Source organism: Danio rerio, chromosome 14, assembly GCF_049306965.1.
Source record: "Danio rerio strain Tuebingen ecotype United States chromosome 14, GRCz12tu, whole genome shotgun sequence".
Classification (NCBI taxonomy): domain Eukaryota; kingdom Metazoa; phylum Chordata; class Actinopteri; order Cypriniformes; family Danionidae; genus Danio; species Danio rerio.
In genome coordinates, this window is record NC_133189.1 from 53385001 (window position 1) to 53402558 (window position 17558).

General features: G+C 38.1%; 1 protein-coding gene across 2 annotated transcripts in view; it reads right to left on the bottom strand.

Moving 5' to 3' along the window:
- LOC101884594 (A disintegrin and metalloproteinase with thrombospondin motifs 2) overlaps nt 1-17558 on the bottom strand; it is a 467863-nt gene that overhangs the window by 362438 nt on the left and 87867 nt on the right. The gene's annotated exons all lie outside the window — the stretch shown is intronic.

Sequence of the window (17558 nt, forward strand, 5' to 3'; positions counted from 1 at the left end):
GACAAAGGACAGCTTCCAGAATCTCTCTCAGTTCAGTGCTGGATTCAGCTAATAGACGAAGCTGTGGACTGGGAGCCACAACCTGGAACTATTTTTATTTGTTGAAATTGATCCATTATGTATATAATATATAACAATACATAACAATTTAGCTACAAATTTATATTTATCAGTCAAACTGCTGTAAACACCCACAATCTTCAACTAGTGCTGCAGTGTCTCTCTATGTGGATGCTTTTCCTGTGCTCTACATCTCAAATAAGGAACGCGCAAAAGATATGAACTTTATATATTACTTACACATTATAATCCGAATATATAAAAGACAATTGTAAGATTTTATTTTATTAAGCAGACAAAGTTCATCTGTGTCCTCCGCGTCATTTTCTTTGTGATTTAGACTCAAACAGATACAGCTAACAGCTGCTCTGAATGAAGGCTGATTTATACTTCTGCGTCAAACGTGCACCTCTCAAAAAATGTAACTACACGTCGCAACGACGCGTAGCGCAAGCTCTGTGATTTGTCGGCTTGGTAGCGCTGACGAGTCTGGGCGGGACTGAGAGCCGCGTGAATGGTGGGAGCCTGATGGAACGACTGTTTACAAGTGTAGAGTTCCGTGAAGGAGCTCCTGATGGAAAGTTTTGTTTTGTGTTCGCCGGTTCCTGCCTCAAAATGAGCGAGTTTGAGCCACTTGTACATCCCGGAAGTGTTCAGGAAAAGCAGAATAGCAGCGAAGAAACTCGACACAGAGGAACATTTACACCTCACTGCCAACTAGCGTTTCGGAAGTGTTTATGCAGACCAACAGAGACAGCGCGCAGAAGTATAAATGCACAGCTGCGCGCATTTTATTCGCCATGGGTTACGCCGGTCACTTGACGCAGAAGTATAAACCAGGCTTGACAGTATTTACACAACAGAGGCGTGGCGCTTTTCTGGTGACTTGGAGCCGATCTCTGAATCACAGCACATTATGTTAGTTGACCGTTCAGAACCTTGAGGGCGGCCTTTCAGAGTAACTAGGAAATATGACAGTCGTTTTCATGTTAGCTGAGTAGCTGTATATAGTCAAAGTAAAATATATGAGAAAAAAAAATGATTTTTCACAAATGAAGCATGAGCACACATTGCTTTGCATCTTATAAACACAACAGAGCCTTACAAATACACTCTGGACCACCCCTTTAAAACCCAACAACCCAAGATTTGGTAAATACAACCTAGAATTTTTGAGCATTTAGAAACGTATAATTAAAAATGTAAATGGTAATTTCAACTTTTGTCTCACAAGCCTTTTCTTCTAGCAGTTTATGTGTATTCAGATAAAAAATAAGAATAGATTAGGGACTAAGCCGAAAAAAAATGAATGAATGAATGAATGATAGTTAGATTTAAAGGGCAGCTATGATAAAAATCATTGTTTGTAAGCTGTTTGGACAGAACTGTGTGTAGGTATAGTGTGTCCACTGTCAAATTGGAGTGACAGAAACACAAGTCTCATTTTTTTTTAATTTCTGGACACTAAAATAGGTTCCAAATCCCAGTGATTTTGAGGCCCAATGTAACGTGACGTAGCAGTGTGGTTTTCCCCGCCCACCAAATTGATTGACAGGCACCTTGTTTCTGTAATAACATGTACACACGTCCACAGCACATTTATTAGCAAATAAACAGATAAAAATATCTGGTCAACTCTCTGTGAGTTTTATAAGTTTAAAAGTTTTTAAATCAGAGCATGTTTGTAATAAAGACTGTAATATCTCTCTGAAGCCGCCTTTCCACTGCACACGACATTTGGTCACAACTGTCGGAATACGCCCCCTTGAGGCAGTCGCACAGAATTTTCGGTTCTGATGTGCACCATGGGAGAGAAGCTGTTCTGGCAGTGTCCAAAATAAAAGAGTGCAAAGGTTAGGTTTTTTCTGTGCGTTCACCATGGTTGAATGAATGAATGAATACTAGAAACTCATAGACCTCTAAAAATATTAGGGGGAATGTGGAGACAACATAAAAATATTTTTTTTATTACTTTATTGCTTACATTTAAGAACAGCAAACTAGTTTGTTTGTTTTTTTAATATAGACTTTCTGATTTAAAAAATAACCAAATAAACTCCTATTTCTCATCTCGCACACACGGACCTGCTTTGACAACACTGGAATACATCACATCCGGTCGGCGGTCGCATACGGTCTAGTCACAGGAATTCAAATATTTCAACGGATCCGCAGCTCATTCAGCTCTGATTTTTCCGCATACGGAGATGATCGGAGCTCCACGAAGCTCCCGAACTACTCTCCATTAGAAATAGATGACTTCCGGTCTGTCGCTTGTCGTATGCAGTGGAAAGGTGGATTAATTGTTAACTGCTATAATCACGGTCGCAAAGTGTTGGTAAATAAAGTGTGAATATTCGTGTGTGCTGCAAACAACATTTGTGTGAGACTCATCGTTTCAGAAAGGCTTGAAAAAACTCCACCACAAATACATGCAATAAACTTACTTGACATTTTTGACTAAAGCCCTGTATTTCAGCTTGTAGCCTGCGGCCTCGTGCCAATGCACGCCTCCCACCAGTGCTGATATACAGCCATAGCACACTGCTACTCGTGTGATATTGCTCATATATACAACATACAGTAAATATAAATATTTTCTCCAGTAAATATTATAACATTTAAATAACAAGTCTAGTATATCCAGATGCATCAGAATAATGTAGCTACTAGCTAACAATGTTTATATATATTATACTATATACTATACTACGCTTGTCTTATCAGCCTCAGAGCAAACTTACCTGAATTGTCTCTATCAAATGTCCAGTCTGCATCTTCTCATGGTCACTAAAACCCATCTCACCCTCACTTTCATCTGCAGGAAGAGCCAGCTCTGTCTTTTTCTTCTTTAAATTACCATAGAACATGGTGGTGCTCGCTAATACACTGCTCAGTGTATTGATATCTATTGAAAAGTAATATTGCCATTAAAACTAGATTTTATCCATAATACAAATGTCATTAACATACAACTAATCAACATTATATCACTAGCTTTAATGTTGTTATTGTTACAACAAGTTCACAGCTGACCTTGCTAGCTGGCCAGCTAACCCATTGCTATATTGCATGTTCCACTATTGGACAGTGTTGCCATTTGGTAACACATACATTTGATCCATTTACACAAAAACTCATTTGATTTAAAACATTTTAAGTTGTGAATGTCTTCATAACTTACAGGAGGTGATGTTTCAGATTTTGGATCTGACATAATTTAATCCTTTGCTTTTATTGACGTTTGCATTTAGTAACTACTCACAATAAACGCCAGTCTGTCAGAAATCACGCTACAGAAAAACACTGCATGTCATGAGACTTAGCCAAAGCACATCATTGGATAGATGGATAGAGTAGACAGTCAGGGGTCCTTTCTTCGTACCTCGCTTAAATGACCTAAGATGATTTGGCAGATGCTGGATCTGTTAATCTTGATAACTGATCTCTGGCTAATTTGGTTCTTCAAACAAGTTCGTGAATTAGATTAGAATGTCTGGATAAACTGATCTGAGATCGCTGCGTGTGTTGTGAAGGACAGATCTATCGATCCTCGAAATCATGATCAGCAATGCAACGATTGGCTGACGGCACAGCAGCGTAATGACATCATCTGATTAATATTCAATTATCCATGTGAGTAAAATTACATCAAATCAGCAGTAAACGGCTTGTTAAATATGACACGCAATAACCTTCCACATTTGTTGTGAGCTGCAGGCTTTACACTTTCATGTGTCAAGAGTATTCATCATGTATTTCAATGCAAATCAATGTATTTAGTTCTACATTTAGAGAAGATTTTCTTTATTATAGTACAGTTTTTTAATGTGTGTAAAGAATAACTGGTTGTTTACAAAAGCATTTTCATTGGTAAAGGCGTCTGCAACTTTTGTGAAGCATCAAATCACCGGCATATTAACTATCAAAACATGTTTATGACTGCATAAATGTATTATTGCTTTTAAAAAAAGTCACATATTGTGCATTTCTATTATACACAATTTGTACTTAAGCGATCTAAAAAGTTCATATCAATAAGTTTTCTCTTTGCACCACCAGGTGGCAGTCTTTGTACTTTCATTTCGAGGGTGCAGATTGCATACGTTTTATTAATATGTATAATTTTATTTATTTTATTAATGACTATAACTTTATATATATATGGTTAAAAATATGTACCATTTTCCCAAGTGTATATAACTACTACTGTAAGAAAATATCAGAATTCGGAACATACTTTCTGCATTATCTTTGCTTGAACTGAGCCGATCTAATCCTGTTTATATGAATTGAACCTGCTCCCGATCAGGTTTGACCTAGCAGAACGGTTGCTATGTCAACAACTCTTGGATCAGCTTTGAAGAACGAAACGATCCTGGATCGTGTCAAATCGTCAATATCCAAATCCAGCTAACTGAGTAATCCACGTACGAAGAACGGACCCCTGGACTCAAAAGAATCTTCGCGTGTTAATTATTTTGTTTTCACATAGTTAGTTAGCTAAATGTTTCTGGGGAGTTAGATTTAGTTTGGGTTTTGTTCTGTTCATTTCTTTAACGCTGCCCGCGCCCCTTCTGACAGCTCTCTTGTTTTTTCCCATCTTTGTTTTTCTCAGTGTTGTATATATTGTATATAGTATGTTTTTGCCTTACTTTTTCTTTATTTTGGATTAATTCTTTGTTTTTGTTTACTTTTGGGAATTGAAAATAAAAGCACATATTATTGGTATTACTTAGGTTGTCTTTTGTACTCATTCACTGTTTATATAAATATATTTGGTCCCACTTTATATTAAGGGCCCTTTACTATTATGTACTTACAAAGGAACTAATAATTTGTTACAATGTACTTGTGTAAATACATGTATTTACTGTGTACTTATGCTTGATTAAATACATGTTTGTAATTACATCTGTAACTAACTTTTGTAATTACATTTGTAAATACACTGTTGACCATCCCTTACACTAACCCACCCTTAAACCTACCCACACCACCAAACCTGTCCATAACCCAACCTCTATCCCAACTCAAGAGCACCACAAGTGTTCTCAAATACATTATAAACACAGTAAGTACATTGCATTTATTTTTTTGATGTAAGTACATAGTAGTTAAGGACACTTAATATAAAGTGGAACCATATATTTTAATTACATAAATGTCAAACCCCACCATACCCTAGACCAGGGGTGGGCAAACTCGGTCCTGGAGGGCCAGTGTCCTGCACAGTTTAGCTCCAACTCTAATCAAACACACCTGCTTGTAAATTTCTAGTGATCTTGAAGACACTGATCAGCTTGTTCAGGTGTGTTTGATTAGTGTTGGAGCTAAACTGTGCAGGTCACCGGCCCTCCAGAACCGAGTTTGCCACCCCTGCCCTAGACTAACATCAGGGGTTTGTAACACTACACCAAGGTTTTCTATTTCCAACAAAAAACTAATATTTTGGTCTTAAAGAAACAGTGGCAGGGAAATGAACATGAGTATCATGTTACCATCCGGTCACGCCATGCAGTAGAGGGTTAATTATTGCAACCTGCCGGTTATAGAGTGTATAGAAACTGCCAAAGACAAATGTTTCTGCCAGAGACAAAAAGTCAGAATTGTTAGAGTTTAATTGCTGAGAACAAATACTGTTTATTTAATAATTAAAAAAAAAAAGTGTCATATTTATAGAAAAAAACCCTACTGAAAAACAAAAAAACAGCTTAAACCAGCCTAGGCTGGTTGGCTGGTTTTAGCTGGTCGACCAGGCTGGTTTTAGAGGGGTTTTGGCCATTTACAGGCTAGTGTTTGGCCATTTCCAGCCTGGTCTTAGCTGGGCAGGCTGAGAGATGACCAGCTAAAACCAGCTTCACCAGCCTAGCCAGGCTGGGAGCCCAGCCAAAAACAGCTATGTCCAGCTTAAACCAGGCTGGTCAATCTGGATTTAGCTGGATTTAGCTGGTCATTTTCCCGCCTGACCAGCTGAGAACAGGCTGGAAATGGCTGGAAACAAGCCTGGAAAGGGCCAAAACCCCTCTAAAACCAGCCTGGTCAACCAGCTAAAACCAGCCAACCAACCTAGGCTGGTTTAAGCTGGATTTTTCAGCGGGGATGGCATATAAATTGAATTTAAAGATAAATAAATGAAACAGCTTTTTGTCTTTGATTCGTATACACATAACAAAGAGTTTTTGTTCATATTCTAAGCCCATTGTACAGTTTTACAGTCTGCGGTGAGCTCCAATGTCAATGAAAGCCTTCAAAACCTTACAGGCCTATTACGCAATATGATACAAAAAGCGTTTATGAATACTTAATGACGGACTAAAAATAATCCCCCAAAGTCTTTTACCGAGCAGGCAACCCACTGGATCTCAGGACGTTTCTGGGTCTCTGAAGACCACGGCTCTGCAGCTCCTGCGACACCGTTTTCATTTTATTCTAATCTTCTCAGCTCCTCAGGGAGCAGAACGTGTAATTAAACTTCATTGAATCGCCCTGCAGCTCACACACGACAACATTACACTATAGAAAAGACTGACACGATCACAAACACCCACCAGCAACAGCATGAACATGGTGAAGAGCTGCACAATATCTCATTTTAGCATCATAGTGCATGTTCCCGTCCTAATGTGAAGCAAATCTTTTCAAAGTTTACAAATAAAGAAAAACAGAGCAGGTGCATATGTGCATTTCCATCAAGGTGTTCACATTTTTTTCTCTCTAATGCGCTAATATTATATCGTTACAATGTAAACACACACTTAACGGACATGTTTGACCATTACCCTTGTCTTTTGAAGCGACATATACGAGAGCCGAATTTTTCTTACACTCTCAGAAAAAAAGGTACAATGAGGGTACAATTTTGTTCCTAGAGGGAACAAAATATAAATTTTGTACCTTTAAAGGTCCCATATTGGTCCTTAGGGTACAATTTTGTACCCAAATGGGCTATAAAGGTACAAATGTCCAGATTTAGGTTTGAAAGGTACATTTTTATACCTTTTATAGCACATTTGGATAAAAAATTGTACCGTAAAGGACCAATTTGGCACCTTTAAAGGTACAATTATATATTTTGTTTCCCTATAGGAACAAAATTGTACCCTCAGCTCATGATAAGATCAAGACACTATATAACACTAATTTAAATGTATTAATACTAAACATTAATACTAAAATACATAATTTAAAAATATAATAAATAAATAAATTGAATTAAATATTTTATTTCTTAACACATTCAGTTGTGAGTTGTAATGAAATATTTCTACATTAATAAATAAAAATGGACATCTGTGAACCAAAATATTTTATTTATTTGTGCATGCAGTCACCAAAAGATCAAAATGCCTGGGTCAGTACCCTGAAAATACTACATAATATAAAAAGGTAAATTTTTGTACCTTCAGTGTCTACGATTTTGTTGCTTGGGGGTACAAAATTGTCCCTTAAAGGGTACAAATGTAGAAGGTACAATTTTGTACCTTTAAATAGAGGTACAAATTTGTACCCTTAAGGGTACCACCCCAGTGACGGGCCATTTGTACCCTAAAAGGTACAATTTTGTACCTTTTTTTCTGAGAGTGTAGATGTCAGGTCAAACTGAAAGATCTCTTTCACGCTTTCACGCGCAGCTCATCACTGTCAGATTCAAAAGCACTGGATGAAGAGCTCGGAGGCGGAGCGACTGTTGGGAGCTTCTGTTTATGATTAAATCACACTGAACTGAGCTAAACTAAACTGAACTGAACTTAAACACTAAAACCTGAACCACACTGTTCCAGTTACTATGACCATTTATGTGAAGCTGCTTTGACACAATCTACATTGTAAAAGCGCTATACAAATTAAGCTGAATTGAATTGAATAGTTGAAAGTTGCCATGAAAGCTGTTTTATTTAGTTATGTTATAGCAGATGAGGGTATATGTCCCATCTGTGAATTTAGGGCAAATAAGACTTTGCCAGTGTGGTTCCTTAGCACAACTGATCAAAATGACCAAAAGATTATCTGCTGCGAGGGCCTTGCAATTTATTGTGGAAGAGATAAGGGCTTCTGATGATGATGTTCATGACCATGGTGGGAACAATACAAAAAAAAAACAAATCTGTGGGTTTTATTTTTTTTCATAAAAAAAAAAAAAAACGAGAAGCACATTAATTATAGTTTGATAGTGTTAATTTGGAAAGCTAAAACTCTGGCGGGTCCACCAGACCCATGAACACTGGCTGAGTAACCAAAATACGAACACCACACAAGTGTTAATCTTGTTTAAATTGAGGATACCTGACTCTATTTAAAAACAATAAGCAGTCAGTCATGTCTTTTCTTCATCTGTTTGCCTTTGTGTTTTATTTTATTAGATATCATGACCTTCTCTAATATTTCCTATACGGTTGGTAAGAGCATAATTGTAGGTACAATCACAGTTGCCAAGGAAACAACTTCTTAGAGCGTTAATCAAGTTTTACAACATGGAAATAAATCAGTAAACGCATAGTAGAATATATTATTATTATTATTACTGCCACCAAAGGCTTCAGTGTTGAGTGAACACACATACTCATTTAATGCTCATGAATTAAGCACAATTATTTTCTTATTATTTCACTGTAGCCGTGTTTCTAAACGCAGCTATTTTCAGTAATTGGCTCACACTGAAGTTTAGCTTGTAGTACACAGCAGTGTTGTTTAATCTGTGTACTGAAATAAACATGAGTACTACAATAAAGTAGAAGATAAAACAACACTGATGGAAATGTGTGCTAATAAAGACTATTTAAAAAAAAATATATCTGTTTCTCTGGATTTATAAGTCCCTAAGCGGACTCTTTGCTTTGGAAAAAAAGGAATAAAACCATATTTCAGGTAAATATCTTGGTATTTCCTGCATTTTGTGTTTCTAGTATTGCTAGCGCTGCGACATGAAATGTTTGAAGCTTCCTCACCTGGGTCCAGTATGCTTGGCTCATTACTATTAGCTGCGGAAGGCGAATCAGAAAGACTGTGGAGGACGGATTACAAATGTCCATTTTTTTGGTCAGCCAGCCCTGCTGAAAAATCCAACTTGAACCAGCCTAGGCTGGTAGGCTGGTTTTAGCTGGTCAAACAGGCTGGTTTTAGAGGGGTTTTGGCCACTTCCAGGCTGGTTTCCAGCCATTTCCAGCCTGTTCTTAGCTGGTTAGGCTGGGAGATGACCAGCTAAAACCAGCTTGACCAGCCTAGCAGGCTGGGAGCCCAGCCAAAACCAGCTATGTCCAGCTTAAACCAGGCTGGTCAAGCTGGTTTTAGCTGGTCATTTTCCAGCCTGACCAGCTAAGACCAGGCTGGAAACCAGCCTGGAAGTGGCCAAAACCCCTCTAAAACCAGGCTGGACGACCAGCTAAAACCAACCAACCAGCCTAGGCTGGTTTAAGCTGGATTTTTTAGCAGGGAGAGGATAAAATGAACTAAGGCAACATGATCGCTCTCCTATTGTCCACGGCTAAAAATTTTTTTTAAATATGACGTGACCCCCCACAGAGCTTGCTGAGGCCCCCTTGTGGGCCAGGACCCCCGTTTGGAACTGCTGCTGTAGACTACAGAAAATAAAAATACATAGCTTAAAGAGGCTAATCATTTTTGTAGCATTTTGTGAGTAAAAAAAGGCAAAAATTAATTGAACAGTAATTTAGTTACATTTAATTTTCTATGCTTTAAATTATATTATTTATCATTGTTGTTGATGTTTGAGGCAATAAATGACACTTTTATCAAATATAAATATAACAAATGATTATTTTGACAATAACGTTGAGTAATGACCTTTAAATGGCTGAATGCTTCCTTCATCCTAAAATGTAACCTACGATTTTACAGTATAAATTAATGGAACTGAATTGAATTTCAATGTAATTCACCTTGTGAAGTTTATTTATAAACTAATTTTGAGGATCAGGTGCTTATGATTGCTTGCAGCCAGTTACGCATTATTCAATTTATGATTCACCAATCAGACGATTCCTAAGCCACTATAAATACCTTAAGTTCCATATAACAGCCATCTTCATTTTGAAGAATCCCCCCTTCCACTCCTACTTCTCCTCCTTTCCTAGATGGGTGGCACGGTGGCCCAGTGGTTAGCACTGTTGCCCCACAGCAAGAACGCCATTGGTTCTAGTCCTTACCCAGCCAGCCAACGTTTCTGTGCAGTTTGCACTCTCCCAGTGCTCACGTGGGTTTCGCCAGGGTTCCCCGATTTCCACCCACCATCCAACAACATGCAACTTAAGTTAACTGACTAATCCAAATCAGCACCATAGACATGCTCCTAGTAAGTAGTTATCTCTTAAGAGCAATCACTATCTGTTCATTAGCGACTACAGCAGGACAGTTCTCCAGGTCTACCTGAGCTCAAACTCCCCTCTCGCCCTGCAGGAGGGAGCCCCGGGCTCAAGGATCTTATGAGCTCAGGGCTCTCTCCCGGGACAGCATGCCAAACAAGCGTTATAATCAATCACCAGCTAAGTGTTAACTTTTAAATTTTATTTTATTGTTTTATTTAACATTTATTTTTATTTTATCTCTATTTTAATATCATTATTGTTGCTGTTGTTGTTTGAGGCAATAAATGACACTTCAAATAAAATGTAATTACTTTTGACAATAATCTTTAAAGCAATAATAGTTTGAGCAATACCCTCAAAACGATTGAATGGTTCTCTTATCCTGCAATGTAACCCATGATTTTCCAGTATGAATTAGTTGATTTTAGTTTAATTCACCTCTACTTATTTTAATTTAATGTTTATGTTAATATTTCACTTAAGAAATAAATTCACACAATACAAATACAAAAAAATGCAATTAGTTTTGCCAATATTCTTGAGCAATAACCTTAAAACAGCTGAATGATTCCTTCATCCTGCAATGATTTTCATTTTCTGCAATCGGTTTAATTCACCTCTCTCCAAAAGCCAGTTTTCAGTTGCTGCTGTTGATTTCCCAGATGATGTGCAATTGGTAAGCTCCGACAGTACAGTGTTCCTGGACCTTAAGCTTTAGTCACAACAGCACAGGGACTCATAGAAGAAGATTCAGCATGGCGGATACACACAATAAAAGCCCTCAGTCCTTCAGCTTGACCATTTGTAAGCTTCACAGCAGGTCGAGTCCAGCAGACATTCATCAATACAGAAAGCATTCCTCCGTCTATCCTTCCTCCTGACCTATTTCTCCCTCATTGATTTTCTTTATTCCCTCCTTCCTGTTGGTTTGTTGTGAGTGAGTCTCCATCGCTTTTCGACCGTGTTTTATGATGTTGGAGGAGACGCAGCAACTGTATTTTTGACTAAATGTTTGGAAAAATGGGTTTGTTTCGGGTTGGTTTTGAAGTTTGTAAACTTTCGGCAAAAACGTGAGGGTTTACATGAATGAAGTGAACAGGAAGTGTTTGTGGAGAAACAGTTTTGCGAGGCAATGCAAAAACCTTAGCAATATGTTTTCCTATCACTCAGGGTTTTTTTTTCCTCCCACCAATTTTTTTCTCCACCATCACGTCCCTTCTGGGTCTCTGTAAGACCTGTTGTACTGTTCAGAGGACATCCTGGGCTTTCTAGTGATATGTCGTTTGATTGGCTGGCATGCTAGGAACAACTTCTTACACTGCAACTAATGGCTTGTTTCCACTGACTGGTACGGTACGGTTCGGGTCGGGTCAGTATGGGTCACCTTTATCTGGCTTGCTTTTCCACCACAAATGGTACCCTTTAAGTGGGCGTGGTTTATGACAGTTTAAGTCGACGTCATGCTCGCTCGAATAAATGTCTACAGTAAAGCTGTACAGGTTGTTCACATATCATAAGCAGCACTTCTCACAAAACAGACGCTTTATACACATACTGTAAATACTTGTGTATAAATGTATAACAGTGCAAAATAGCCTACTGTAACGTCTGTAATTATATTAAATAAATTAATAAATGCAACATATGTGAACACATACCGCAGCTTACAGTCTCCGATATATTATTAATTACAGAAAAACTACACACAGCAAACATTTAGTACTTATTTGAGTTCAAAAACACACAATATAGCCCACCGTCAGTGCAAACCTCTCATCTGTGTGTGTAATCTTCACCAGCACATGTAAGCTCTGTTAGAGAGTCATTCTGTCATTCCCAGTTCATAATAGTCCAAAAGGCAAAGATAATCATGGCAGTTTGTTCATGATTCAGGTTGTTAAACACTTTTGCTCCTGTGTTTTGACGGATTCTCTTTTTTTTTTCGCGTTTCAGTACTGCTTTACTCTCGCGCTTGTCCTTTTTCCCTAAATGGATCAGATGACGGAGACACTTCAGTAATCACACTCACGTTATTATCGACAGCTCAAGAAGTTCGTTATATCAAATATAAAAGCAATCGCAAGCTCCCGGAAGAAAGCGAATACCGCTCGCACTTTTAGACGGGTTCGTAAAGCAACAACAGCACACGGCAGATTTTTCTTCTTGGCCTTGTGTCTGTTCACCGAGACGAGGACAAGGTTTGTTTGAGCCTGGGTCATCCATGGCTCGTTATTAAATGCATGTAGTATTTCCATGTAATGTCTCGGCTTTGTTTTAAAAAAAAAAAAAAAAAAAACATGGCGGTTCCTTTGTTTACATTCTGTGTAGCTCCACGAGCTTGTGATGTATCTCTGTAACCAATCAGCATTCAGCTGCACGTGTAGCTCCACCTTTTGGTACCCTTTCTCACATTTGGTACCCTTTCGAAAGGGTGCCGAAAAAGTGGTGTGGTACGGTTTGGTTCGGTACGCTTTTTGACAGTGGAAACGGCCATAAAAGCGTACCAAACCAAACCGTACCGTACCACTCAGTTGAAACAGGCCATAAAATGGCTGACACACACAAAAAAGCACATTTTTTGGGAAGGAGAGAGGCATGTAAAATTTATTTTTTAAAATGTTTTTTCTATTATTATTACATGTATATTTGTTAAGAAAAGTGTCAGGAACAATGCATTTAGCTTTCAAAGCTGTCAACTTGATTGTGTTTCAAAATACCCTCCTTTTTTAAACGTCCACTATAGTGGACAGCAGGACCGTCTTAATGTGATTAATGACTGCATGTTGCAGGAGGCAGAACTGAAGCAGAGAGGATTCTTTGTAAGATAGTTGAGGGAGACTCTGATTTAGAGTCTGACAATTAGACAATTAGAGAATTGGAGAGTTTTAAATCAATTTTACGGTAAATTTGTTTTGGATTAACATCACGTCTTTTCTTTTTGTTTTGTTTTTGGAGTTTGGCTCTCTTTTAGACTAAAATGTTTCAGGAATTTCAATACAAAAGGAAAAAATGGCTTTTGTTTAGTTTTTCTTACATTAATCTTGGATTAATATCCCTTTACAGCCATATCCTGTACAGTTTTGTCTTCGGAGTGTCTTCGTTTTGAACTAAAATGGTTCTGTAGTCCACTGCAGTGGACATGCTGTAAAATAAGATAGAGAAACAAAATGTAAAAAATCTAAATTGTAGACTTTTTTAACCCAAAGGCTGTAGGAAATCACGGAAAAGAAAAAAAAAATTGGGGTCTCAGGAGGATATTATAAGAATACCATTTAGACCAGTGTTTCTCAACTGCTGGGTCGTGACCCAAGAGTGGGTCGCAGGAACATTTTCAGTGGGTCGCGGAGTGTGTGGTCAATAAAATAACAAAAGTTTAGATTTTAACTTATATTTAGCTTATACTGGACTGTTATTTTGAAATGCGCACGCGACAACCGTACCGTTTGACAAGTGAAATTTCATATCAAGAAATATATCGAAGCACAAGTAGTCTCCACTACACTTCCTAATCTGTAATTGCCTCTCTGAATATCACACTAATTGTACAAAAAAAAAAAAAAAATACTAATACTACTAATACTTCCCTTCTTAGACTTTACAGACCTGAAACTTGCTTATAGTACTTATTCATTGTTGCTCTTGGTTGTGTAAATTGCTTCCTTGTCCTCATTTGTAAGTCGCTTTGGATAAAAGCGTCTGCTAAATGACTAAATGTAAATGTAAATGTAAGTACAACCCTAAAAATGTAAAGTATGGATTTACATATATTGATGACAAAAAAAAAGGCTTAAAACCTCAGTGTCATATGTAGTGAGGTGCTTTCACAAGAGAGCATGAAACCTTCTAAACTAAAACAACATTTAGAAACCAAACATCCCAGTTGCAAGGACAAACCTGTGGACCGTTTTCTAAGACGACTCCCAAGAGTTAAGGGCATCACAAAAGTGCATATGTTTTGTTAAATGACAGCGATAAAATATTATTTATTTGTAAGTCTTGGTGATTTTCTTATGATTTATCTGTCACTACTTGTGTGTTAACAAATAATACTAATTAATTAAAATTCCTAAAATTATTCTATAGTTTCTAAAAATTTGGGTCGCGGCTTGATGACCATGTAAAAGTGTTGGGTCCCATGGCCAGGGCCAGACGGAATCTGCGGACGTTTTTTGCTATTTCTGCGGAGAAATTTGGTAAAAATCTGCGGATTTCTGCTGAATTATTTAGGGAGTATCCAGCGGAGTATCATAACTAAAACCTCAATATATAAAATAAAAAGTAATAAATTAATGAATAAAAACTGAATCATTTCAGATTTACACACTCAAGTAAATAAACAGAATTAATGATGGGCTAAAAATCTGCAGAAATCTGAGGAAAATCTGCGGAATTCTGAGGAAAATCTGCGGAATTCTGAGGAAAATCTGCGGAATTCGGCGCGCGCAGATTCTGTGTGGGCCTACCCATGGCCAAACCGGTTGAGAACCCCTGCTTTAGACACTAGTCTACCTTCTAGAGTTTTTTCCTTTTCACTTTAAACAGTCAAGCGGTATGAATAATGACAACATTTAGCATCGAAAATGAAGGCATAATAATTTGCTAAAACTGTTCAGTGTGGACCTCATCCGCTCATGAATATTAAAATACTGTTGTTGTTGAATGTCTGAGAGTTTCTGCAGCATGTCTGCACAGTTGTGCTGCGAGACTGAAAACGTGTTGATCTATTTTTCTGAATAACTTTTTCCCACTTTTTGCAAACACAGTCCATCTGTGTCCCTCACTCTCGCTTCGCCACGCATGCTTGTTTTGCCAGAAATCTACATGCATTCCCTGCACACACACAAATAAGTACACAGACACACACACACACACACGTTTGTTTATGTGAATAGTGAGGACATCACATAGGTTTCCATGTTTTTTTTACAGTACAAACTGTCTTTTCTATTGCCCTAACCCCACATACCCCTAAACCCAACCCTCACAGGAACAATCACTAAAAAAATCTCACTCTGTGTGATGTATATATGTCCAACACATTTTTTGAGCTTATATGTGTCCCACACTGCTAAAAACACTATTAGGACACCTATATTTCACTAAAAAGTGTAAATTGGTTGTTTTTGCGTTATTTCAGGCAAATTCGTACTTCCGGTTTGAAACTAATTTTTGAAGCTGCGTCACGGTCATGTCATAACAGCATTGTATTTCAGTGTGCAGACTGGATGTCTGTGCCAGAGCGTGTCTTATTACGTCTCAGGGTGTGCTGCATTAATGCATGAGTAAGGCTTGGTTCAAACCAATCAGCGCGCTCTATTGTGCAACTTCATTAATATTCATTACTGTCACAGTGTTTACACGACAGAGACGCCACGTTGCGTTGGCAAAACAAGCGTGAAGTGTTGCTTTTATAGTTTGCTGCAGTAAAGTTTTGTTTTCATTTTCTCTCTGTGAGAGCGCAGCTGGAGTCACGTGTGGATTAACAGTGTACGCGACGCGCGACAACAATAACTTACGTGTCTAAGGAGGAACATTGTTTACCTGAGAGCTGTTCTCATCTGCAAACGCTGAGATCCGGATTCGCTTGTAGTCTCCTCTTAATAAAGACGCTCTAGTAGTTGCTGGTGATTGTTCTGTCTCTACAGATTTGGTAAGTGAGCCACCAGCGCTCTTTGTTTATTCAATTTGTTCGTATCGAACTAAGTTAACTATTGCACCGAGTGTAAACATGTTAGCACCACAACCAAACTTTAACCTCGTGTAGGATTTTCACCGCATTTAGTGACCGGAATAACACACTTTCTGACACTACCTGCTGTGTGCATCTAAGTTTCCGGGAAATGCGGAGTTGTTTTTTTCTCTCATTCGCCGTGCGGTATCAAACATTGCATGAAAAATACACTCTTAGAGCAGATCCTCAAATCAAATATCTTGTTTGTTGCGAGGGGCATGAATGAATTCCCTGAATGAAAGAGCCAAACTGCAGTTAAAGTCCAACATTTAATAATTTGGCAAATAATTCGACTACAGATGTCCATGTAGGTTAAACACATTCACTTTCTCCTGTGTGTGTGTGTGTATTTTGACTCTGAAACTCGCACGTGCCCAAATAGACACTCCCACACCCTCCCACTTTAGTTCCTCCGACACTCCCCCCCAAAACAGAGCTGGACACGCCCACTTTTCTGACTTTTTCCAAAGTAGAGGTGTGAAAACACCCTGCTGAAACGAGGGGGTTTCATGGCTCTTCAATATTTAATTGCCACCCTTCAGTGAAAGACTGAAAATACGGGAGAAATTTGGGAAATACCTTTATGGGATGATAGCGGGAAAGAACTGTAAAATACAGGAGAATCCTGGGAAAAACGGGAGGGTTGACAGGTATGTTATAAAGTGTTACCGATTATTTTTACTCACCCCATTGGCAGATTATTTTTCTTGTTTTGAGGAAGAACTCACTTAATTTTGGCATATTATTTCTGAAACCAAGACAATACTGTTGCTTTTCCAGAAAATGCTTCTTGATTTAAGAATGTTTAGATATTTGGATTAGTACAAAGCATTTATGCAGTGCATCCTTATTATTGTCAAATTACGTCAAATTAATAATGTGTATTCTCAAATCTATTCCATTAAGCGTTATACATCCACAGCCTCTTTTTCAAGTTTTTCTTTTGGTTGATGTATTGCCAAAAAACTGAATTGGCAGAAAATATGATTGTTATTTAATTATATTGCAGATAACTCAATCATTTTGATTTCATCAACAGCTGCTTTGCTTTCCTTTCATTTCTTTATATAAACAAACAAAGCGCCGAATTGCTGAGCCAAGATTCTCTCTCAGAGTTGCCAATAAATGAGACATCGTCAACAAAACAGTTTACATCGTTATGCACAGAAAATCCATTGTTTTGCTCTCCTTTATTAACATGCAAGTTTGAATAGATGTTTTAGACAAAGTTGCAGTGAGCTCAGCGCAGCCTGACAGCTGATCCATTAAAGAGGATTTGAGAACAGCAGAAACGGGCAGAACTGTTGACAGGGAGCGTCAGGAGGCCAAGCTGCACTTCTCCAAGACAAACACACACACACACACACATCCTCTGGATGAATACTTCACTAATGAGTGTTCTGCCCTGCATGTACACACCTGAACACTCCAACACCACACCA